Source organism: Canis lupus, unplaced genomic scaffold, assembly GCF_011100685.1.
Source record: "Canis lupus familiaris isolate Mischka breed German Shepherd unplaced genomic scaffold, alternate assembly UU_Cfam_GSD_1.0 chrUn_S1860H2057, whole genome shotgun sequence".
Classification (NCBI taxonomy): Eukaryota; Metazoa; Chordata; class Mammalia; order Carnivora; family Canidae; genus Canis; species Canis lupus.
In genome coordinates this window covers 4,999-31,852 of record NW_023330721.1, presented here as the reverse complement: position 1 = coordinate 31,852, position 26,854 = coordinate 4,999, and the positions used below count along the sequence as shown (strand labels likewise).

The 26,854-nt window shown below is 41.5% G+C and overlaps 1 pseudogene; it reads right to left on the bottom strand.

Annotated features, from left to right (window-relative positions):
* Positions 1-20,866: 20,866 nt before the first annotated feature.
* On the bottom strand, positions 20,867-23,035 carry LOC119878722 (annotated as a pseudogene).
* Positions 23,036-26,854: the final 3,819 nt, after the last annotated feature.

Sequence of the window (26,854 nt, the reverse complement as noted above, 5' to 3'; positions counted from 1 at the left end):
ATCAGGGATATTGGTCTGTAATTCTCCTTTTAGTGGGGTCTTTGTCTGATTTTGGAATTAAAGGTGATTCTGGCTTCATAGAACGAATTTGGAAGTACTCCATCTCTTTCTATCTTTCCAAACAGCTTTAGTAGAATAGGTAATGGTTTCTTCTTTAAACGTTTGATAGAATTCCCCTGGGAAGCCATCTGGCCCTGGACTTGTGTGTCGTGGGAGGGTTTTGATAACTGCTTCAATTTCCTCCCTGGTTATTGGCCTGTTCAGGTTTTCTATTTCTTCCTGTTCGATTTTTGGTAGTTTGTAGCTTTCCAGGAATGGGTCCATTTCTTCTAGATTGCCTAATTTATTGGCGTATAGCTGTTATAATATGTTTTTAAAATCGTTTGTATTTCCTTGGTGTTGGTAGTGATCTCTCCTTTCTCATTCATGATTTTATTAATTTGAGTCTTCTCTCTCTTCTTTTTAATAAGGCTGGCTAATGGTTTTATCTATCCTATTAATTTTTTCATAAAACCAATTCCTGGTTTTGTTGATCTGTTTCCACAGTTCTTCTGGTCTCGATTTCGTTGAGTTCTGCTCGAATCTTAATTAACTCCCTTCTTCTGTGGGGTGGAGGATCTATTTGCTGTATTTTCTCTAGCTCCTTTAGGTGTAAGGTTAGTTTTGTATTTGAATTCTTTCCAGTTTTTGGATGGATGCTTGTATTGCGATGTATTCCCCCTCAGGACTGCTTTTGCTGTATCCCAAAGATTTTGTATGGTTGTATCTTCATTCTCATTAGTTTCCATGAATATTTTAATTCTTCCTTAATTTCCTGGTTGACCGTTTCATCTTTAGCAAGATGGTCCTTAACCTCCACGTGTTTGAAAGTCCTTCCAAACTTCTTATTGTGATTTAGTTCTAATTTCAAGGCATTATGATCTGAGAATATGCAGGGGACGATCCCAATCTTTAGTATCCTGTTAAGACCTGATTTGTGACCCAGTATGTGGTCTATTCTGGAGAAAGTTCCATGTGCACTTGAGAACAATGTGTATTCAGGTGAGTTTGGATGTAAAGTTCTGTAGGTATCTGTGGAATCCATCTGGTCCAGTGTATCATTTAAATCTCTCATTTCTTTGTAGATGTTGTGTTTAGAAGACCTATTGAGTGTAGAAAGTGCTAGATTGAAGTCACCAAGTATAAGTCCAAGTATAAGTGTAGTATTATCGAATTATGTCTTAACTTTGGCATTGTGTAACTCTGTGGAAGAGAGGACTGTTTCTGATTCTTTCTTTTGAGGTAAGGGTTTTCCTTCTAGTCATTTTGCTCAGTGCAGAGTGGCCAAAAACAAGTTGGTATTGGGAAAAGGAGAAAAAGAGAGGAGGGAAAGAATAAAGAAAAAGTAAATCAGAAGAAAGAAAAGGATGAAAAACAAGAGAAAAAACGAAAAAGAGAAGAAAAAGAGGGAAAAAAACGGGGTGGGGGAAAGCAAACCAGAAATCAACAAAGGAAAAAAAAAGAGGGGGAGTATCCTGTGGTTCTGTATACTGTAAGTTCCTTGACTTCGGAACTTTCTAGTGCTGGTTGATCAATAATTTGGTTTTTCCCATGTCCCGCCTTGCTGGTCTTTAAGGGGAGGGTCCTGTTGTGCTGATTTGCAGGTGTTAGCACTTGGGGGAAGCGGTTCAGCCCCCTGCCTGGTGCAGGGCTCAGTGACTGATGTTTAAGCTGATTATCTGGTGAGGCCACTGTGAGGCTCAGTGGGGGTTGTTGAGCCTGGGAGGCCCCAGGAGTGAACAGTACAGTGGCAGAGGCCAGCTCTGCAGCCCTGGAATCAGCTTCCACAGTAACTACAGAGCTCTCATTGTGCAGGGGTCTGGATGCTCCAGGGGTTGGGGGCCGCTGATGTGCTCAGCTTGGGGCAGGAGAGTCCATTGTTGTCTTGTTGCCCTCCTGGCCTCTGCCTGTCCTGGAGGGAGGCTGGATCCTGGGCTGTGTCCCTGGCACCCTGTGCTCCCGGGCCTGCGCTATTGGAATTGCGATCCTGGCCCCGCACTCCCTCTCTGCAGAGCCGCCTGAGCTGCTTCGAGCTGCTCCCATGGCCTCGTAGCCCCTCCTGTGTGGAGTCTCTGCCAGAGCCGCCTCTGAGCTGCTCCAGGGTCCAGCCGTGCGGGTCGCAGCAGCCCTTTAGGGAGCTCGGGACCCTCTCCTGGGGCGCAGGTGCTCTGTTAGTGTCCCAGGGAGCCTGAGGGATCCCTGCCCTCCTGGGATCCTGCTCTAACTCCCTGCAAGGGCCTTTCTGCCTGAGAAGATTGGTGAAGCTCCTGCTTCTTCTCCGGGTCGGGGCTCTCCTGTCCTGGGGACACTCACCCTGGCCTTAGCCTGGCTTCCCACAGGGCCCCACCCCCTTGGATGCCTTTTGTTTCTCTATTTCTTTTTCCCCGTCTTCCTACCTTGATAGAAGCATGCACTCTTCTCACTGTAGCATTCCAGAAGTTCTCCATTTAAATCTCAGGCTGAATTCATAGATTTTCAGGATGATTTGAAGGTTATCTAGTTAATTTGGTGGGGACAGGTGACTTAGTGACACTACTCTTCCACCATCTTGTCCCTCCTCCCTCCCAGTTAGTTTTGAAGCAATTTCATGGAAATGGAGCATCCTTTATTTGTACACAATATTAATAAAGATAAGGAATTGGGACTTTGTGTTTTGCTATTTTGCTATTGTCTTGGGTCCAGAGACTCCCTACTTGCCATGAAGCCTGTATGTTGATGGTCAGTTTGTCTTGAGCTGCTCAGGAAACCAAAGTTCTAACAGAAAAATAATCAATTCCAATGAGAAAGAATTATCAAACGTAGGGTCAAAATTTCTATATTCTCTTCCTTTCTTCTGAGAAATTAAAAAAAAATCAGAAGATGATTCCATTAATACAAAATCAGAACAAAGAGTGTAGGATTGTTAAAAGTAAGTGAGTGAGCTGTGAGTAACCTAGTAAGCCATTCTTCTCAGTTCCAGAGAAATATTTACCAAGACATCGAACTGCTGGTCTGCTGAGAAAACTTGAGCTACGAACCCCATACAAATTGATAAATTTGAACACTTTTAAACTTTTTTTGAAAGTCAGGATAAAGAAAAAGTGTTTCTAACATTTTATTATGGTTATTTTCACAAATAAAGCAAAATTGAAAGAATTTTACAGTAAACAACCAAAATATCAACGAGGTTATACCATTAATATTTTGTTATGCTTAGTTTTATTACATTTCTGTCTGCATATCCATGCCCCTCAGACAAAAAAAAAAGAATATATATGGCATGACACTATTTACATAAATTCAGAAGAGCAGGCTCAGCTAATCTATGATGTTAGAAGACAAGATGTGGGGCAGCCCCGGTGGCTCAGTTGTTTAGCACCGCCTTCAGCCCAGGGTGTGATCCTAGAGACCAGGGATCCAGTCCCACATCAGGTTCCCTGAATGGATCCTGCTTCTCACTCTGCCTGTGTCTCTGCCTCTCTCTGTGTGTGTCTCTCATGAATAAATTTTAAAAAATCTTTAAAAACCTAAAAAGAAAAGAGAAAAGAAGTCAGGATGCCAGCCAGGCTAGCAGGAGAAGATTTCCTGGAAGGGTTCATATGGAACTTTGCACATGATAGTGAAGGAGGATTTCGACCACCTCCATTTTGACCTCAAACTTTCTAATTGATTAAGTTCTTCAATCAGCTTATCTCTTAACTCAGGCAAAACACCCAGCAGGCATAGCATCCCCTGAAGGGTACTCCTTTTCACTAAACCCTGACTTGTTTCTCTGCCTTCGAATCTTGTCAGTGGCAAATGAAATCTTAGTGACGAATAACATGGGTCTATTTGGGAACCCTGTGCTCTTGCTCTCCTCTAACCCGGCTACAATAGTGTCTTATTTCTTGATGTTGATGATAGTTTCACTGGGGTGTTCGATCTGTGAAAATTCACTGAGTTTATATGTGTAATGTGCACAGTTCCAAATGTTATAATTCAAAAAAAAAACGATACCACACAGAACTATTATAAAGAGATTAAACTCATATAATAAAATACAGAGGTCATCAGAGTAAATAGAAACCAAACAGAAAAAAAATGAACTATTGGGACTTCATCAAGATAAGAAGCTTTTGCACAGCAAAGGATACAGTCAACAAAACTCAAAGACAACCTACAGAATGGGAGAAGATATTTGCAAATGACATATCAGATAAAGGGCTAGTTTCCAAGATCTATAAAGAACTTCTTAAAACTCAACACCAAAGAAACAAACAATCCAATCATGAAATGGGCAAAAGACATGAACAGAAATCTCACAGAGGAAGACATAGACATGGCCAACATGCACATGAGAAAATGCTCTGCATCACTTGCCATCAGGGAAATACAAATCAAAACCACAATGAGATACCACCTCACGCCAGTGAGAATGGGGAAAATTAACAAGGCAGGAAACAACAAATGTTGGAGAGGATGCGGAGAAAAGGGAACCCTCATACACTGTTGGTGGGAATGTGAACTGGTGCAGCCACTCTGGAAAACTGTGTGGAGGTTCCTCAAACAGTTAAAAATATACCTGCCCTACGACCCAGCAATTGCACTGTTGGGGATTTACCCCAAAGATACAAATGCAATGAAACGCCGGGACAACCTGCACCCCGATGTTTATAGCAGCAATGGCCACGATAGCCAAACTGTGGAAGGAGCCTCGGTGTCCAACGAAAGATGAATGGATAAAGAAGATGTGGTTTATGTATACAATGGAATATTACTCAGCTATTAGAAATGACAAATACCCACCATTTGCTTCAACGTGGATGGAACTGGAGGGTATTATGCTGAGTGAAGTAAGTCAGTCGGAGAAGGACAAACATTATATGTTCTCATTCATTTGGGGAATATAAATAATAGTGAAAGGGAATATAAGGGAAGAGAGAAGAAATGTGTGGGAAATATCAGAAAGGGAGACAGAACGTAAAGACTGCTAACTCTGGGAAACGAACTAGGGGTGGTAGAAGGGGAGGAGGGCGGGGGGTGGGAGTGAATGGGTGACAGGCACTGGGGGTTATTCTGTATGTTAGTAAATTGAACACCAATAAAAAATAAATTTAAAAAAATAAAAAAATAAAAAAATAAAAAAAAATAAAAAAAAATCTGATATATTTTTCTTATTGGAGAGATGTTCAAAGCAACCTAAAACTGGAAACTGGAAATAAGGGAGTGCAAAGAGATACACACCAAATATGGATCAAAAAACAAAATAAAACAAAACACTAGTATATTTATTTTTCTAACACTTACTCTGGCTCATCCAAGATTAAATATTCTAATTGTCATTAGCCTCTCCTTGCACCCATTTATTTTATTCACAATTCAAGTAGGTTAAAAATTGGTAAAGATATCAAGGTGAACACCCAATAAAGGATATGCATTCTTCCTAGCATGAATGGGACATTTTCAAAATGATCACATACTAGAAAATAAAACGAGTATGTCAGTAATCCTCAAATATCAATAAAACAAAGATGACATTCTCTGACCACAATACAAATTAATTTCACAGATTTTAATTTTAAATCTCCAGATCTTTATCCTGAAACCATATACTTCATTCAACTGCCCACTCAGCATAAACACGTGAATGATTAATAAACATCTCAAACACAATGTGGCTAAAAGTGAGCACCTAATTTCCCCCTGCTAGAGTTGCTCCAGCCATAAGTTTCCCTGTCTATAGTGTCTCAGGCCAAAAGACTCAGAGTCATTCTTGTCTCCTCTGGCTTTTAAACCTACACCCAGTTTGTGAGGAAATCCTGAGGACTCTATCTTTAAAAATGACATCTCAGAAAAAAAACCACTTCTAGCCACCTGCGCTGTAGTTGCCCTGGCATAAGCCATCTTCTGCACATTTCCTTCTAACAGGTTTGCCATGACCCACTGTGTCTATTTTCAACTATTGCAGCTGACTTGACCCCTTCTGTGGCAAGCTGGAATATGTCACCTCTTGTTAAAATGCTGTAGTGCCTTCCCACTTCATTCAGAAGAAAAGCTGTAGGATGGTCTCTAAGGCTCTCCCAGTCACCTCTAACACATTTCCAGTTTCCTATCTGGATACTCTCCATTGCTCACTCAGCCTCCAGCCTCTCTGTTGGTCCTAGAATGAATCAGGCATGCATTCCTGATTCCTTAAAACTTAGGCTCTACTCTTCCTTTTGCCTAGAAATCTTCAAGAAATACCTTTGGTGAATTACCCTCGCCATCTTCAAGTCTTCCCTAAAATTTCTCCTTCTCTCTGAGATTCCATTACAAACCCATTTAATATTGCAGACTTCCCCTCATCCTTAGGCCCTCTTGTGGGTGCTCTGTGTGAATTTGTTGAATATCACAACCTGTGGTATGCAGCTAACACAACACTCATTAAAACAATTATATAACCTACATGCTAATTTTAGGGAAGAAAGATAGGGACTATACATGCTTATTATAAGGAAGAAATACAGGAAATAAACAAGCTAAGTATATAACTCTGTGGTTTCTGGCTAAAATTTTAACCTGATTTTCCTGGTCACATTCACCTGGATAGTCTTCAGACATTTAAAATCATCACTTTCAAAAGAGAAATCATCTTCAGACTGTTCCTCAATTCTTCATATTGTAAATAGTGCCAATATTCACAGTGATCTATTCTGGGAGCATAGAGGAACATCCTTGGCTCGTCCTTCTCCCTGACCCATCTATTCAAACAATCACCAATTTTTGCAAATTTGCATTCTGCAACATCTCTCAAATCCACTTACATTTCTATGCTACTTTGTCCAAATACCAAGATCCAAGATCCATTCACAAGAGTTCTCATTTGCTTTGCTCACTGCCTTTGTAACTGTTCTTTCGGATTTCAACCCAACTCTGCTCCATATCCATTCACTTCATGATAGCTGCTATGGGCTGAATTGTGTCCCCTCAGATTTGCCTGTTGAAGTCCTCCTAACTATTGATACAAAAATACAAAGACTTTGTCCTAAATATGGCTGGTATTCAGTGTTAAGTGGCTGGAGGGCTTACCACCCATTCATAGTCCTTCAAAGACATTGTGTAGATTTTTTTAAGCACGTAAAATGGCTAAATAAATGCCTGCAGGCAACTGCAAGGTTCTCCTTTCTTTCTTTCTTTCTTTTTCTTTCTTCTTTCTTTCTTTCTTTCTTTTCTTTCTTTCTTTCTTTCTTTCTTCTTTCTTTCTTTCTTTCTTTCTTTCTTTTCTTTCTTTTCTTCTTTTCTTTCTTCTTTCTTGTCTTTCTTTCCTTCTTGTTCTTTTCTTATTCTTTCTTTTCTTTCTTTCTTTTCTTTTCTTTCTTTCTTTCTTCTTTCTTTTCTTTCTTTTAAGGTTCTCCTTTCAAAGGTGTTTTGAGACTGCTTTGGTGTATAAGCTTAAGTTCTACTGTATATAGCATGGCAGCAAAAAACAAGAATACCTATAGATTGTATTCAGCTCAGAAGTATGTTCCTCTGCTCTAAGATTTCAGATCTACTCCCAAAGCTTTGCCTGTTTTATATCCATAATATCCATATTGAAAATACTCCTTAGGCAATCTACTACTAAATAGAAAAAGTTTACTAAATTAGAATGCTGGTACTTTAAGACTAATTTGCATTTAATGTAGTAAACTTAAACCCAGACAGTATCTGTGATTGACAACACGTTTTGAAGAAGGTCACCTTGCTTGATATTATAGTATAATATGAATATTTGCCTATTTAAAATTGTTTTTAAAAGTAGCCACGTTTTAACAGCAGAAGAAGAAGCTAGGAGGAAGGGCTATATTGTTGGTTGGTGGGAAAGGAAGCTCAGAGAAAGCGTTACTCTTCACTTTCCTTACCTCTTTGTTCAAGAGAAGGAAGACTGCCTTGCCCTGGTCCCATAGAGGTGTGGCCATTTTTCATAGGCCCTTACTCTCATACATTCTCTCTTTGGGAATGGACAGACTCATAAAGTTTTGACCACATCACTCAGCATGGGGAGTATAGGGTCTCTGTCACTTACCCCTCTTTTCCTCCACTGACCCTTTGCAGCCCTGGACCTCATCTGTGGGAATGGGAGTCCCCTGCCCAAACTGTCCCACACCATAGACCTTTGCCCTGGCTAGAATTGTCCTTTCCTTTTTAAAACATTTTTAATTATTTATTCATGAGACACACACACACACACACAGAGGCAGAGACACAGGCAGAGGGAGAAGAAAGCTCCATGTGGGGAGCCTGACTTAGGATTCAACCCTAGGTCTCTAGGATTATGCCCAGAGCCAAAGGCAGATGTTCAACTGCTGATCCACTCAGGCATCCCAGAATTGCCCTTTCCTCACCTACTACTTTTGTGTAGCAATGACATTACATTTCATTTCATGAGGTCCTGGATACAACCAAATTTAGTTACATTTCAGTCGATTCAAGTGTGATTCTACTTGCAAACATCTTGTGGAGGGCTGGTGAAAATAAACTTTAACACACACACACGCACGCGCGGGCACATGCATGCACATTTTCCCTTCTTAGCCAGAAATTGGTACTACTGAAAAAATTGGTGCTAAGCACAGAAGAAATGTTAGAATTCCTGTTTGGGTAAATACAACTTCTTTCTTACTTAGCAATATCTAAAGAATACATTTATTTTTTAAAGAATACATTTTCATTCTTCTGCATGTGGATGTCCAATTTTCCAAGCACCATTTATTGAAGAGACTGTCTTTTCTTCCAATGGATAGTCTTTCCTCCTTTATCGAATATTAGTTGACCATAAAGTTCAGGGTCCACTTCTGGATTCTCTATTCTGTTCCACTGATCTATGGTGTCTGTTTTTGTGCCAGTACCACACTGTCTTGATGACCACAGCTTTGTAGTACAACCTGAAATCTGGCATTGTGATGCCCCCAGATATGGTTTTCTTTTTAAAATTCCCCTGGCTATTCGGGGTCTTTTCTGATTCCACACAAATCTTAAAATAATTTGTTCTAACTCTCTGAAGAAAGTCCATGGTATTTTGATAGGGATTGCATTAAACGTGTATATTGCCCTGGGTAACATTGACATTTTCACAATATTAATTCTGCCGATCCATGAGCATGGAATATTTTTCCATCTCTTTGTGTCTTCCTCATGTTGGAGAGGATGCGGAGAAAAGGGAACCCTCATACACTGTTGGTGGGAATGTGAACTGGTGCAGCCACTCTGGAAAACTGTGTGGAGGTTCCTCAAAACAGTTAAAAATATACCTGCCCTACGACCCAGCAATTGCACTGTTGGGGATTTACCCCAAAGATACAAATGCAATGAAACGCCGGGACACCTGCACCCCGATGTTTATAGCAGCAATGGCCACGATAGCCAAACTGTGGAAGGCGCCTTGGTGTCCAACGAAAGATGAATGGATAAAGAAGATGTGGTTTATGTATACAATGGATATTACTCAGCTATTAGAAATGACAAATACCCACCATTTGCTTCAACGTGGATGGAACTGGAGGGTATTATGCTGAGTGAAGTAAGTCAGTCAGAGAAGGACAAACATTATATGTTCTCATTCATTTGGGGAATATAAATAATAGTGAAAGGGAATATAAGGGAAGAGAGAAGAAATGTGTGGGAAATATCAGAAAGGGAGACAGAACGTAAAGACTGCTAACTCTGGGAAACGAACTAGGGGTGGTAGAAGGGGAGGAGGGCGGGGGGGTGGGAGTGAATGGGTGACAGGCACTGGGGGTTATTCTGTATGTTAGTAAATTGAACACCAATAAAAAATAAATTAAAAAAAAGAATACATTTAAATCTTAAAACAGTTCTGATCATAAAAAGAAATACAGATTGTAGGTCAGGGGAAGATACTGGTCAAAAGTAATCAGTAGGATATATTCCACCTTCCAGAGAACCTGAACCAAAACCTCTTGTCCAGACCGTGCTCCCTTATTATATAGGTACATTTCCCTGCAGACTGTGGACACATTGGAATGACAGTGAGTGTAGTTGCACATGAAAGGCTATTTTTCCCTTACTTTGTATATATATCTACATTAATACCTTAGGGGATATAGAGAATCTTCTTTTCCATCAGTGATTCACAAGGAACTATGACTATATTTGGAGCTTAAAGAAGGGACAAAATGTTAAAGATACTGTATTTATTGTAAATATAGAATTTCAAACTTATTTACAGAGAAATGTAGATGGTGCCATTTTCATTATTAGGTGCCAACCCCATTTCACAAAGAGAAATATGTGCAGTATCTTTAAAATGGTTCCTTTAGCTCATATCCTCCCAGGAACTCCTATTCTATTTGGAGTTTCCCCTAAGACCAATTATTTGATTTTCATGTTGAATATTCCATAAAGAGTTCCACAATTTTCTATTGCCAAGTGAGGTGATCTTCCACTCATATTTCCACAGATGTGAGATAATATCAAATGGGAGGAAAAGTGAAACCAGGGCAGCTCCGGTGGTACAGTGGTTTAGTGTCTCCTGCAGCCCAGGGCGTGATCCTGGAGACCCTGGATCGAGTCCCACGTCGGGCTCTCTGCATGGAGCCTGCTTCTACCTCTGCCTGTGTCTCTGCCTCTCATTCTCTCTGTGTCTCTATGAGTAAATAAATAAATAATATTTAAAAAAAAGAAAAGTGAAACCAGTGGTCTCTAGAAGTGGATATGACTTTTATAAGCATGTGAAGTACAATATATTTTTAATACTCCATGGTTTCTCTGAGCTCGGAATAAGCTTTTCAGCATAAGCTCACATATGTTTCCAAAGGGCTGGATGCTGTCATTTAGCTGGAGGTGGCAATGACAGGTGTGTTCAGTGACATTTTAAAGGTGCAAAATGATAAAAAAAACATAATTAGACTTACTTAAATTCTGTCTTCTGGAAGGTATATATCAGAACAAACACATGAAGAAAATAAGATGTGTTGCATCATAGTCCATTATTTTACCTGTGAGATATCAACATTCACTTAGAGGCAAATGCATCTTTAAGTAGGAAAAGATAGGAAGAAAGTAATAGATATTTTGACTCAAGATTGCCATGAAATTTCAACTCTGTAACTATGGTGGCATAAAGTTAAATCTACAATGTTAGAAATGTAGGAAACACCCATGATCTCTCCTGCCATTCGTGAATTGCAAAAGATAATTTCTGTACAAGTCAGTCAAAACACTAGTAGTAGTGTATAATTGTAGAAGATAATTGGGAAGACTGCATTCCCCCAGATTAATGATAATTTTTAAAGGGTATGAATCTTGGGACTTTCCATCCACATACTACTGCAATGTGAATAAAATGCCGTGTCTACACAATTAACCCAGTGATGCCCATAAAAGTGAATATTACTGATATCATTGTAGCTAATGACTGTGCCTGTAGGCTAATAATGGTCATACCTAGATTTTAACTTTCCTACTGAAATTACATTTCCAAATGTTTGGGGGCTGCAGTGGTTTTCCACAGTTATCTCAACACTTGACAAATAGAAAGCAAAACATAAATCTAAATAATGTATTTAGAAACAACTGGGCATTTGTTCACAGCTTAGCTGTTCATTTCATACTGTTGCCACCCCTGCATATGCCTGAAAACTTTATGTTTTATCTATCAACTTCAATTCCATTTTGAATTTAATTTATTGCCTTTACTTACTGAAATTCTCTCCAAGCAGCCCACAGATTTAGGAAAACTTGATCTGACCTTCTGCACATTCTAGGAAGTTGCTTCATAAAATGCTCCAGATGGAAGTGAGGAGGTCATGTTTTAAAGGAGGGATGAAAGAAGAAACAAGTTGGATTATGTGTTTCTTCCATATGAGGTAGACCTTATGGTTCTATGCATATTTTTGTGCATGTGTGATATTCTTTTACACTCTATGCCTGATAGTACCCACATATAGAAAGAGGTAGGTTGCCGCAGGACACAAAAGGCAGTTTAGGAGTACTTCTTTCTACTTATAAAGTGACAGTTTCTGGTTCGTCCAGATTTAAAGACAGAGATCAAATTGAATTTGCTTGTATTCTATCTGCAATGACTTGCAATCCTATTTTATTTTATTATTATTATTATTAATTTATTTTTTATTGTGTTCAATTTGTCAACATATAGAATAACACCCAGTCTCATCCCATCAAGTGCACACCTCATGCCGTCACCTAGTCACCCCCACCCCCGCCGCCCACCTCCCCTTCCACTACCCCCTAGTTCATATCCCAGAGTTAGGAGTCTTTCATGTTCTGTCTCCCTTTCTGACCTTTCCCACTTATTTTTCTCCTTTCTCCCTTTATTCCTATTTTAGACTAAAATTACAACAACTACAATTGATTTTTCAGGCCATTTTCATAGGTAATGTCTTCCCTTCAACTACTGCTTGAAAAAGCAGAGGGCCAGAATTTATCAAGTAACTAAAAAGGAACAAACAAAAAGGTGACAGGGATAGGACCTCTGCAAAGTTTATTTTATTTTATTTTTAAGATATGGCTATAAATTTTATTAAAAAGTAGCTTAATATTTTATAAGCTATATTATGACAGGGTAAGCATTTTATTTTTATTTATTTTTTTGGCCATTGTCATTTATTTTTATTTTAATTTTTTAAATAAATTTATTTTTTATTGTGTTCAATTTGCCAACATATAGAATAATACCCAGTGCTCATCCCATCAGTGCCCAACTCAGTGCCCGCCACCCAGTCACCCCCACCTCTGCCCACCTCCCCTTCCACCACCCGCAATTCATTTCCCAGAGTTAGGAGTCTTTCATGTTCTGTCTCCCTTTCTGACATTTCCCACTCATTTTTTCTCCTTTCCCCTGTTATTCCCTTCACTATTTTTATTTTCCCCAAATGAATGAGATCATATAATGCTTGTCCTCCGATTGACTTATTTCACGCAGCATAATACCCCTCCAGTACCATCCACGTTGAAGGCAAATGGTGGTATTTGTCCTTTCTGATGCTGAGTAATATTCCATTGTATACATAAACCAACATCTTCTTTAAATCCATTCATCTTTCGATAGACACTGAGGCTCATTCCACAGTTTGGGTATTGTGGACATCGCTGCTAGAAACATCAGGGTGCACGTGTCCCAGTGTTTCTTTTTTTTAATTTATTTATTCATGAGAAACACAGAGAAAAGAGAGAGGCAGAGATACAGGCAGAGGGAGAAGCGGCTCCATGCAGGAGCCCGACGTGGAACTCGATCCGCGGGTCTCCAGGGTCATGTCCTGGGCTGAAGGCAGGGCTAAACCACTGAGCACCCGGGGCTGCCCTGTCCCGGTGGTTTCATTGCATCTGAATCTTTGGGGTAAATCCTCAGCAGTGCAATTGCTGGGTCGTAGGGTAGGTCTATTTTTACACTCTTTGAGGAACCTCCACACAGTTTTCCCAGAGTGGCTGCACCAGTTCACATTCCTACCACAGTGCAAGAGGGGTCACCCTTTCTCCACATCCTCTCCCACATTGTGTGGTTTTCCTGCCTTGTTATTTTGTCCCCGATTCTCAATGGTGTGAGGTGGGATCGTCATTGTGGTTTTTGATTTGTAGTTCCCTGATGGCAAGTGGATGCAGAGCATTTTCTCATGTGCATGTTGCCATGTCTATGTCTGCCTCGTGTGAGATTTCTGTTCATGTCTTTTGCCCATTTCATGATTGGATTGTTTGTTTCTTTGGTGGTGGTTCAGTTTAAATAAGTTCTTTATAGATCTGGGAAACTAACACTTTATCTGATACGTCCTTTGCAAATGTCCGTCTCGGGGCCATTCTGTACGGTTGTCTTGGAGTCTTGTTGACTGTATCCTTTGCTGTGCAAAAGCTTCTTACCTTGATGAAGTCCCAATAGTTCATTTTTGCTTTGGTTTCTTTTGCCTTCGTGGATGTATCTTGCAAGAAGTTACTGTGGCCAAGTTCTAAAAGGGTGTTGCCTGTGTTCTCCTCTAGGATTTTGATGGAATCTTGTCTCACAGTTAGATCTTTCATCCATTTTGAGTTACTCTGCAAATTTTAAACCCACTTCATTTTATATGTGCAAATCCAAGGCCTGTGATATTTATATCCTTAAAATCTTTAGCATCAGGATGCCTGGGTGGCTCAGTGCCTGAGCATCTGCCTTCAACTCAGTGCAGGATCCCGGGGTCCTGGAATTTAGTGCCACATTGGGCTCCCTGTAGGGAGCCTACTTCTCCCTCTGCCTAGGTCTCTTCCTCTCTCTGTGTTTCTCATGAATAAATAAATAAAATCTTTTAAAAAAATAGCAACAATCCTTCCCTGTGCATACCTTTGTTAATCTTTGACTCAAGTGATCATTATTTCTTGGCTGAAACACTACAAATTAGTTTCTACCTCAGCAACTTCAATCCCTTTGCCTTCTCCACACTGCCACCAGGAAGATCCCCTGTAGAAATGCTATCTGGTCTGTTATTGCTCATCCCAAAGCATTCATTATCTTCTTTAACTTTTTAATGAAATCAGAACTCTTTGGCTTGATACTGAAAACAATTTGTGGCTTTTTTCTCAACCTCTATGTCACCAAATCTTGCCAATCTCTGTTTTTCTCCTCAAGCTTCAACTGTTCTGAAATGCTTGCCAGTTCTTGAACATGTTCACCTTGTTCCTGAAACTTCCTTGTGGTAATTCTTTATCCCCAAAAGACAGTCCCAATGACAAGACCTGTGAGCCTTATGCATATTTTCTCATTCCAAATGTCATACCATTTCTCAATCTTTTTCTGACTCTCCTCAGTTCCTATCCTCTCATTTCTTAGGGAGAATAAGGCAACTTGCAATGGTTGGGAGAACAGAGGTCTGAAATCAGATAAATTTGGCTTGAAATCCTCACCCCACCATTTCTAGCTATGTAATCGTGGCCAAGTCCAGGACTTCTACCAGCTCTATTTCTACAAGCCTCAGATATATTGTGAAAATTAAATAAGATTTTGTATGTAAAATGATTGTACAATGCCTAGACCACAACAGAAATTCAACCCACTTCTCCACTATCTCTGTTCTTCTGTGTAGTACTTGTATATACCTATAATAGGACATTTATCGCATTGAATCATGATTAAACATTCCTGAAATATAACATCCTTGACTATTTAGAATTTATTCGTATATATCTACTGAATTAGAGACAAATGGGGCCAGCAGGGCTAAGTAGGGGCCTCCGGACTCAACCTCACAAAAATCCCAAAAATATGTAGATAAAAGTAAACCAGAGTTAAATAAGCCAGACCACCCTGCCCCAAGTGCCAGAGGTGGGGTCTTGTTATCACAGCTCCTTGTGACCAAGAAAAAATCATCATACTCTAGAAAGGAAGTAAGTCATTAAAGATGTTATACTAGTCCTTACTCAATGGTGATAATAGATATGTTAAAAGGATTTAGGTTCCCTGATTAGGCTCTCAATAAAAGACCAACCCTACAAGCCCACAGTGGCAACCCTTTCGGGACCCCTCTCACTTCTGAGAGCTTTCTCTGTATCTTTACTTAATAAATTTCTATTCCTTTGCTCACTTTCCTGTGCCCGTGAGATTCATTCTTTGATTCCATGAGACAAGAATCAAGTTTTCCCATATTACTACTGCCTCACACAAAGTCTATACATATTAGGCCCTCAAAACTTGTGGTACGAATCATTATAATCTGTTGATCATATAAGTTAAGTTCATGAAGACATTAACTATTATTAGGCTGTGTACATAAATGAATGAGAAGAAAGTTCAATGTTTTATCAATGATTATTTCTATATGTTAGGAAAACAAATAGAAGACTTCTGTGTGATAGAAAACCATCGTGCTAGAATTTGTAATTAAAGGTATGCTTTATGAATCATTTACTCAGCTCTCCAAATTTAACTCAGTTAAGCCTTCCTTGCTCCACAACCTCAGTCAAATCAAGCATCTGACAAGGATAAATTTATCCCACAATCTCATTTTCTGGTGACTGTAAATATAGGAAACCAGCCCAGTTTATTGACAAGGGGTTAAATGTGTTATTCATAGGAATGTATTAATGGTAGGAAAAACTTGTGACCATTTAAATTATATAAGCTTATTCAATTTGAAATGCAAACTTGTAAAACTGTAACTATATAACCTGCTCATTTAAAACAAATGTTGGTCAGAAAGTTGTTATACCAATACTGCCAAAATAAAAAAATGTAGACCACATAAAATACGTCTACTGAGGGATACGTCTGAGCTATAAACATCTTGCATTAATTACATGGAGCAGAGGTAACTAAGCAACTTGTGAACTCTTCCTGCTATGTATGAACAGAATGGAGAAGAGCAGATTGGGGGTGCATTTCCTTTAAAAGGAGTCCAGATAAGGAGTAGAAGTTCATTTCCTGTTAGACAATTCTTGATAGATCAGAGAAAATGGCCCTGTACATATTTGTCAAAATGTTGAATTAAAGCACATAAGTAGTAATATACTAATAATAGAGATCTTTGACTTACTGACCCTTTATAGCAGTGGAGCTTCAATCTCTGGCCAGAACTTTTCTGTCTCAGGGTGATTCCAATTTAACCAACAAGTGATTTCAAAATACCACAGTTTTGCTAACAGACACGTTTGAAGATTCCACATGACAGGTTGCTAGACCTGATTTCTGAAACCACTAAACCTTTGCCAAAGCATTTCCTTCTGCCAGTACTTGTGTTCTTTGTGAGCCTAAGGCTAGACTTCTGCAACATGAGATGCAAAAGCAGCAGAAAGACAAACAGTATCAAACTAGGCGACACCTTAGAATTCCACCTCAGAATTCACTATGATGATTCTCAAATCACAATTTTGATGATAATTAAGCAGAGCCCCATTCACTGCAAGTGACTCCCTGGGGTTATGTGGATGATTCCAAGCCTTGGGAGACCCTATGACTCCCAATTCCTTTGCTTACTATAAACTATAGTTTATAGTTTGCTTATACTATAAAGCAATTTCATTGTTTAAATACAATTGCTACCACGTGGAAGCAAAGCCTACAGGACTCAGAGATCCTCAGCCTGAGTCATTAACTCTGAAAACTTTTTTCTGTTCATCGACCCCCACAAAAGACAAAACTCCTTTTGTTTTCCAATATATTTGCCTTCATAAGTTTGCTAAAAATTGACACAGTTCTTTTTAATAGGCAAGACGTTTTCCTTAGACGAGAGGTGGTAAAATTTTTGTCAGAGCCTTTGGCAACTTTACCTAAGAATATGTAACAGTTTTCCACAAAAACGTAAGGAGTGTTGAAATGAAAGATCTGTTTCAATCCATTTGCCCGCAGTCATTTCTCTGCCGAGTATTTGAGGGAGAAGAGCAATGAAATTTACAATGAAAAATTTTCATCTAAACTCAAACTTAAAATTTCAGATGGACCACTTTTCTCCCCTGGAGTAGAGGAGAACCAGTTACTGTAAAGTTGTCGAAGAGAGCCTCAAAAGAGTGAGCCTCGGAGGGAGGAGTATTTTGCAGAGTCCACGTTGAACAGTTGTTCATGGTCACGTGGACCTGATTGTCCAGCAAAGCCAGGAAGCTCCCATGATTCTAGGGGGGTGGACAAGACTTCCAGGACATCACTAGTGGGACCAAATTTAATGCAGAGTCCCAGGTATCAGCTGCTCTGCTTTCCAGTTTCCTCTGAGCGGAAAACACCCGTGTGGCTTTGGTTTTACAAGCAAACTCTCAGATGACTGCTAAGGGGGCACAACTCAGCCTGATGCAGGACTTGAATATCTATATTGGCCCATTGAATATACCAAGCACTCTTTGGCTTCTGTGAATCTCAGATATTATGAAAGGTCTCCATATAATTTTCTTGCTACTCAGCAGATTAAGTAAAATCAACAGCCAGTTAAATAGAATCTCCTGAATAAAATTACATGGGCATAAAATTCCTTCAAAGATATTGTAACACATCTCATTTAAAGTTAACCTGGGTGGCTCAGGTTTAGTGTCTGCCTTCAGCCCAGGGCATGATCCTGGAGACCCCAGATCAAGTCCCATGTCAGGCTCCCTGCATGGAGCATGCTTCTACCTCTGCCTGTGTCTCTGCCTCTCTCTCTCTCGTTCTCTCACAAATAAATAAAGAAAATCTTTTTTTTAAGTGAAGCTAAGATACTGTATCATTTCACAAATGAGAAATAACAGACTTGCAGAGCGATGACTCCACACAGAGAAAATGGAATTTAGACTCCAACATGGGACTTGCAGATCCACTGTTCAGTGCTTAATTCACTGCAGGAGAAGAGGTAATCTGTGCTATTCAGCTGGGTAGAAATGTAATGGGCCAATGAGATAACAAATGAAAAAAAGGCCAGAGTTTATAACATAAGAGAGGAGAGGAAAGACTTGCAGGAGATGAGATGGGAAATGTTAGGTCCAGATCATGTAGGACTGACTGTCACAGTGAGGTCTTTATGCTGCAGGTAATGGAGAATGATGCCGAGTAAGCTGTGACATAATTAATATAGGGGTGGGAAAATTCATCTAGTAGTGGCATCCTGACTAAGTATAAAAGGAGAGAAATAATATCTCAGTAACTAAACCATGGGTAGGAAAGGAGTGCACCTGGAAGCAGGGACACCAGCTCTGTCAATTGCTCTCCATCTCTGATCCCTCCCTTCTAACCCAACAGCCTTATTTTCTATTACTGTAGACTGGCGGGTGTGGGGCATAGGGCACCGGGACATGCCTGTAGAATCTTCTGGCCTCATGTTTCCACCACTTTACAATCAAAAAGGAAAGGAATCTTCTTCCTGTAGCTTCCTTGTGAACCTCTGTGGGGAAAGACTCCAATTTCTTCATTGTGGGAGGTGGCCGTTCTTCAATGTGTCACTCCAGTCAGAGTCAGCGCTTGCCTGAAGAGTTGAAACAGCACAGGGGGGATCCCTGGGTGGTGCAGCGGTTTAGCGCCTGCCTTTGGCCCAGGGCACGATCCTGGAGACCTGGGATCGAGTCCCACGTCGGGCTCCCAGTGCATGGAGCCTGCTTCTCCCTCTGCCTATGTCTCTGCCTCTCTCTCTCTCTCTCTCTCTCTCTCTCTGTGGCTATCATGAATAAATAAAAAAAAATTTAAAAAAGAAACAGCACAGGGTAGTTCTGCTACTGGAATAATGAGGGAAGAGACAATAATAATTAACCCCTGTAGCCACCATCTGAACCTGTAAGGTGAAAGAGATGGAGAAACTGAAAATGCCTCATGTTTAGGTAGGTCTTGGGGGGTGCAGAAGCTGGACTTGCCTACAGAGAAAGTGCACGGAAGAAGAAAGGAAAAAAGAAAGATCGAGCAACATGATAAATTGACCTCGAAACATGTTGAATGTGAATGCTGAAGTGGACAGAAAGGAAAGAGCAGTGAGGATCTGGAATTCAGAGGCTGGTGGAGTTAGAGACTTGGAGGCAAGAGAGAGAGAGAGTCTTAGCTGTGAAAGTAGATGGAATCCCCTCAGCAGAAGGGTTGTGAAGTGGGGTTACACCAAGGGACACATTGAAGAAGAGGGTATCCTGGGTACAGGGGCATCCCAAACAGCAGGGGGAAAGTGTAAATAGTTTGGAGTCTGAGGAGAAGACCCGCTCAACACAATGAAATTCAGCAGCTGCTGAATTATTAGGACTAATATGAGGCTGAACTCAGACTCATGGACTAAGAAGAACTGCTGTTGGAGTCCCACAGCATGATTTTAGTGGGAGAGTTTTCACGTGGAAGGTGATGGCTCTTGTTTGAGGAAACCGGTGAAGGACTCAGTGGAGATGACCTGGAGGCGGCTGCATCGGGGGCAGCATCTGGCTGTGCTTGTGTTCTCCCTGACCCAGCCTCCCTCTGTTTCTTAGCTGAGTTGCCAACAAGTCAATAAATTCGTGAGTTACCTGATATCTTTTCAATGATCCCAATGACTCCAGTTAGGCAGAGTTGGTTTCTGTCGTTTATAACTAAGAAACTTGCCAGGTACATAGACTTTATCCTATTTTGCATCTTTGAGGTTCATCCTGTGTTCTAATGGAAGATGATAATTGAATGGGAGAGGGTCAGCATACTCTTGAAGTGGCTTTTTAGTGTTAAATAGCTATTTTAATGAATATCTTCTCACTGTGCTAGAACTAATGTGGTTTTCCTTCTTACTAAATATAAGATAAACTACCTCCTGTCTAGTACAGGAGTCCATTGTTATGATTAAGAAATATGTATCACATAATTTAATTCCAATTGATTTCAATTCCATTTAAAGGTATCGAATCACTATAACTTATTTTCCTTCTTTCTTTTTGTTAGAATTCAGGAATATTTTCAATCATTTTGCTTAAAAATTTTTATCTTCTGGGGCAACTCATAGCTCAGTGTTTGAACACCTGCCTTTGGCTCAGGGAGTGACTCCAGAGTCCTGGGATCAAGTCCTGATAGGACTCCCCCCAGAGAGCCTGCTTTTCCCTCTGCCTGTGTCTCTGCCTCTCTTCTTCTTTGTTTCTCTCATGAATATATAAATAAAATCTTTAAAAACAAACAAAATTTATCTTGTAATCAATTATTAATTTAAATCCCAAATATTGTTAAAATATATACACTTTTGCCAAATAGCAATTGTTTTAAATTTAAGTTTCTCCATATTCTAGAAAAACTATTAATAAATAAAAAGTGAACAAGTGGGCAGCCCAGGTGGCTCAGTGGTTTAGCGCTGCCTTCAGCCTAGGGTGTAATCCTGGAGACCCGGGATCGAGGTCCTCGTCAGGCTCCCTACATGGAGCCTGCTTCTCTGCCTGCCTCTGTCCTGCTTCTCTCTCTCTCTCTCTCTCTCTCTCTCTCTCTCGGTGTGTGTCTCTGTCATTAATAAATAAATAATTTTTTTGAAAGTAAACAAGTGAAATTTCCATAGTGTTTAAAAATAATGTTTTGTTTCTTTAATTCATTTACTATAGTATTTTTATAGATAAGCTTATGATGTATTGATAGGAGTTTATAGAATGCATTTGAAATTGTAATGCAGTTATTTATTGTTTTAAGATTTTATTTATTTATTCATGAGAGACACAGAGAGAAAGAGAGAGGCAGAGACATAGGCAGAGGGAGAAGCAGGCTCCATGCAGGGAGCTGGACATGGGCCTCAATCCCGGGTCTCCAGGAACACACCCTGGGCTGAAGGCGGTGCTAAACCGCTGAGCCACCTGGGCTGCACACTCTTATTTCTTTATAATAGTTACAGTATTTCTAAAAGTATTGACTAGCTTCCCTTCATACACAAGATGTTTTAAGTATGGTTACAAAAGGACACCAAAACCCCCACAGATCTGCACAATGGACAATACATATTCAAAATCATAAACACACATTTGAGACGCCAGGTTTTAAACCAGACAGGAAACTGGCTCACAAGTTTAGTATACACTTTAAATACCTGTACTCTGAACAAAAATGTATTCATAAACGCTAGTAAAATGAGAATTTCTGTTCCAGAATAGTACCCGATAACAACCTAGTGAACGATGTCACTGGATCTAGGAAAACAGGATCCAGGAATCTTCAAAGAAATCTCCAGAGGCCCTGTAGCTACTTTCTTGTTGGCCATATAGTCAACAATTTAGTCTTTTGAAAAATACGTATGCAGAAGCTGAAGGCAGTAAAAAGTAGAGAAAATCTGAGAAACCAAAGGTCACTTTGGCCATGGTCTGCATGGTCTTAACTATAAGCACTGAAGACTCACTTAAAGCATCTTCTCCTTGGTTAAGAGTTTAGAGGATGAATGAATGAAGGGATGGAGAAGCCAGGGCACATGGCTACAGGGCACGGACACTTCCGCAGTTCTGTTTCTTAGACCAAAAGGAGCCCGGTCTTCACTACTGACACTTCACTACTTTATTTTCACCACCAGCATCTCCTTTAATAAAATGTGGAAGGTTGCGTGAGGGGGAAGGTGGAGGAGGGAGTGAAATATGACCATTTATAACCACAAAAAACTTCTGCACATGTCTAGCGCCTGGCAGAGGGGAGGGCAGACAGGGCAGCGGGAGGCCGGGGCCAGCCCTGTTTGTAGAGGATATGGTAGTGCCCAGGCCGGCAGAGAAGGTACACCTTGGGCTCAGAGCCCTCGGGGAAGGTGTGCGGGTTGGTGGTGGCCGCCCTCGCGCGGTCCACGTGCTCCACCTGGACGGAGACGCTCAGGGCCTGGGCCAGTGCGGTGGAGTGAATGTGGTCGCTCTCCTTGCACGTGGGCTCCACCTCCTGCTGACAGAACTCCTGGACTGTCCGCCCGCCCTCCAGGAAGTGCTGAAGAACTTGCTCTGGCACTGCAGGGAGCCGGAGGTGAGCAGCCGCAGGTACACCACCAGGTAGTCCGAGGTGCTGTGGCCGTGGAAGGAGGAGCAGGTCAGCTACAGAGGTCTGCTTCTCCACCCGCTCCATCAGGCCCACGAACGTGCTGTGGAAATCCTCGATTGTGGCCTCAGGGAAGCCCTGGACACCAGGGCCTCTTGGCCCTTGGCAGACACAGCCTCAAAGCGCTGCAATTCCTCGCTGTCATCCGGCAGCGCCTCCAGGTGGGAGAATCCCGAAGCTCCGTAGAAACAGTTTGCTCGCGCCTGGTCTTGCGGATGTAGGAGTGCTTTTGTGGAGGTGACAAAAAGTCACCTTTTTGTGACAGAGTAGACATCATAGCACTCTTTAATCTCATCTCTTCAGTCCGGGGGGATAGAGCAGGATCCATTTCTGACTCTGAGTTGCCGGATCCGTGGAAGCCTAACAGGAGGTTCTCATAGAGACAAAACGTCGGTTGTCGGCTTCGGTCCTGTTGCGGGGCCGTGTCTTCCAGTACAGCCCATCCCATGAGGCACCTTCGGTGAACTTCCAGAAGTCTTCCACTGAAGAAAGAGTTTTGAAGTTTGTTTCGCTGCTTTGGACCCTGGGGTGTCTAGGAAGAGCTGTGACGTTACCCGGTGGAGCAGCACACCCTGGAGCTCGTCACCCCCGGGTCGACATGCACAAGCCTGAGAAGCAGCAGGTATGTGGTCGTTTCCGTAAAGCACTTCCAGGCACTTCTCTCGGCTGCTTTCTTTCTTCCATGAGTCTCGTTCCCCAGAGACCTCGCAGCCAGACCCAGCCGCCCGGCCCAGGCCACTCGCGGCGGCTGCCCGTCCAGGGGGAGGTGCTGTGCCGCGGGTCCCGGCCGGCCGGGCTGGGGCTCGGCGGCCCGGGTCCTCTAGAAGGCGCCGCCTGCCGCTCGGGGCCCGGCCTTGGAAGCCCCCCAGGCCCCGGGCGCGGCCGCCCCGGAGCTCCCGGCCGAAGAGGCGGCCGACCTGCGGCTGCCCGGGCGCCACTCCACGGCCGTCTCCACCACCGTGCGCCCTTCCTCCCCCGCCCCTCCGCTTGCTCCTCCTCCTCGGCCTCGCAGCGGGTTGCAGCGGCTCCACGCCCGTCCGGAGCACGACGAGCGCGGGAGAGGGGGACGCCGGGCTCGGCCGGGGGTCCCGCGCGGCGCCTGCCGGGGGCGCTCCGTCTCCGTCCCCAGGCCCCTCTGCTGGCGGAGGCCGCCCGCAGCGGCCAGGCCGGCGCCCCCGGCAGCGCCGCCCCCAGCAGGCGGCCGGGGCCCAGGGCTCGGCCGCGGGGCGGCTTCGGTCCCCGCCTGCTGCGGCTGCACGCGGCTGGAGCTGGGCATCGCTCCCCGGGCCGCGCGCCCCCCCCCGCCAGAAGCCGCCTTCTCTCCTTCCCGGGCGCCGCGTCCTGCTCGCCGCCCCGGCCTCCCCGCGGCCCCGCCCCGCCTCCCCCGCTCGGCCTCGCCTCCCTCCCGGCCCCTGTCGTGCAGTTATTTAAAATCGATGACGTTGGGATCCCTGGGTGGCGCAGCGGTTTGGCGCCTGCCTTTGGCCCAGGGCGCGATCCTGGAGACACGGGATCGAATCCCACGTCGGGCTCCCGGTGCATGGAGCCTGCTTCTCCCTCTGCCTGTGTCTCTGCCTCTCTCTCTCTCTCTCTCTGTGACTATCATAAATAAATAAAAATTGAAAAAAAAATCGATGACGTTTTCTACATAAACCACATCTTCTTTATCCACTCATCTTTCCATGCACCGAGGCTCCTTCCACAGTTTGGCTACTGTGGACACTGCTGCTAGAAACATCGGGGTGCAGGTGTCCCCGCGTTTCATTGCATCTGTATCTTTGGGGTAAATGGAATATTCCTCAGCCATTAGAAACGACAAATACCCACCATTTGCTTCGACGTGGATGGAACCGGAGGGTATTATGCTGAGTGAAGTAAGTCAAGCGGAGAAGGACAAACATTATATGGTCTCATTCATTTGGGGAATATAAAAAATAGTGACAGGGAATAAAGGGGAAAGGAGAAAAATGAGTGGGAAGTATCAGAAAGGGAGACAGAACATAAAGACTCCTAACTCTGGGAAACGAACTAGGGGTGGTGGAAGGGGGGTGGGCAGGGGGGGGGGGTGACTGGGTGGCGGGCACTGAGGGGGACACTTGACGGGATGAGCACCGGGTGTTATTCTATATGTTGGCAAATTGAACACCAATAAAAAATAAATTTATAAAAAATAAAACTAATGACGTTTAAGACATCTTCTACTCCAATATAGAAAATTCACTGTTTGTTACACAACTTTGCTATATTATTCCCCTCTGAGATGGATAAGAAAAGGAAAAGCATCTTATTAACTCTTTTTTTTGTTATACGTTATATATGAGGTAAGGATTTTATAAAAGGCTACACTAAATATCACATTTCTTGTCAATTCTGTGATAGAAATCCGTTGAATTTATAGATTCAAAGCCAAGCTTGAAAAAAATCTCGGAAGCTAAGGGGCTAATGACCCTATAAACTGTAAAATGTGTTAACAAGCAATAAATTCCTCTTCCTCGGTTCAAAGGCATTTGATTATATTCTGTACTGTCAGGGTCACACACATCGGAGCTCATCTTGAAATGATAAACAAGGCAGGCCTGTAATGGTCACCAGAGAGTGTGACAAGACACACCTGTCACTACAAGTTTTGAGATAAAACAGTAGGCACATGCAGACAGCTGTGTCATCCCTGAGCGAGCTCACTTGCAGGCTCAGCAACAGGCAGGAAGAAACTCCCCAGTCAGCTCAGACTTCAACATCACAGTGTATGCAATGTCACATCTTTGATTTTTATGAGATCATTTCCAATCGAAAATTATATCAGAAAAAAAGAAAATTATGTCAGCTAAAGTCCATGTTCATAAACTTTTTATACTATAGTTATTGATCTCAAGTGGTTTTCATTTGCATATGCTCATATGAATACATCTTCATAACTGTTATATAAGTGTTAATAAATATTCAGTTGGCAGAAAAACATGAATTTTGATACATTTCAATAACTTGTCCAAGGCTTTCCTATTAGTATGATTTAAAAATATCCTAAGAATTTGATTTATACATCTTTAAGAGGGGAAAATTTTTGCCTTATTTGAAACTTTTCTAGCCTAGAACGTTTTCCTTTTGTCACTGAGGTCTAATCACGCATACCTCTTATAGAGAACCACCACAAGGCGCCCTCTAAAATTTTTTTCAACGTAACTAATTGAAATTTATTTTTTATCTTAGATGCTTATTTTTAACAGGTGGTACTTGTGCTGGTTTGTTATTCAAGGAATACTTACTGAGCATTTGGTACTATGTACTATTTGGAACATATGTAGGAAATGGTTTCTTCTTTCTTCTTATTTATAAAGAAAGCCTGTGCAACTGTCTTTAAAGAATATGGTGTTTTGTTGGTTTGTTTATATCCATTTTATTCTAAAAAGATCTGAAGCAGGTCTGACATTCTTGAAGAATTTATTTCACTTTCTTTGGTCTGATTCTTCATGATTTGGAATCACAATCTAAAAAACAATTTCATATTCTGGTCTAAAAAAAGTTATCTCGACAAAATTGTTCTTTTAATTTAGAAGTCTCATTTTCCTGTCTGTGTTATATTTTGACCAAAATCATTAGACTAATTTTTAAACTAATAATTTTCTTTGAAAATATTCCTTTTGAAATGGTCATTTAGTGAAAGAAAAAACCTACACATTTTACTAAATCATTATTATGTCTGTTACAAGGTTAATGATCCAATAATTGTTTTCCATGTTTTGTAGTACATTAAGATGGATCTTAAAAATTTTGGGTGTACTAATTTATGAAAAAATAATTTCAAGTTATGAGATAGATTCAATAAATTGTTGTTGCATTGAGAAATTCTATGACCAATTTAATAAGAGTTTTTAAATTTTCAAATAAAATGAAAGAAAATGAGTGTGACACATTTCATATCAAATGCTGTCCAATGTTCAAATAAGATAGAACAAACAGAGCAGCCCCAGTGGCCCAGTGGTTTAGCACCACCAGGGTGTGATCCTGGAGACCCAGGATCGAGTCCCACGTCCAGCTCCCTGCATGGAACCTGCTTCTCCCTCTGCCTCTCTGCCTCTCTGTCTTTCTGTCTGTCTGTCTGTCTCTCTCTCTCTCTCTGTCATAAATAAATACATAAAATCTTTAAAAAGATAAAAGAAACATGAACATTATGAGAATTAGTATTCTTTGCATATTTATGTTGACAAAGGTAAATAATTGTTTATTGTCGCAATCTTGATTAAAATTATCATTGACTATGACTAAGGGAAATGTCAAATATATTTTACTATAAATCTTCTATTTCACATAGGAATACAATAGCAAACTGACAGTCACATGCCTATACCAAAAATTAAAGAATGAAGTCTTTTTTTTTGAAATCTTGTTATAGTGAATATTTATTCAGTGAACACAACATTGTTGCATTGTGACGATAATTTCATGGACATTGGTTTTTTTTATTGTACTATACTTTAG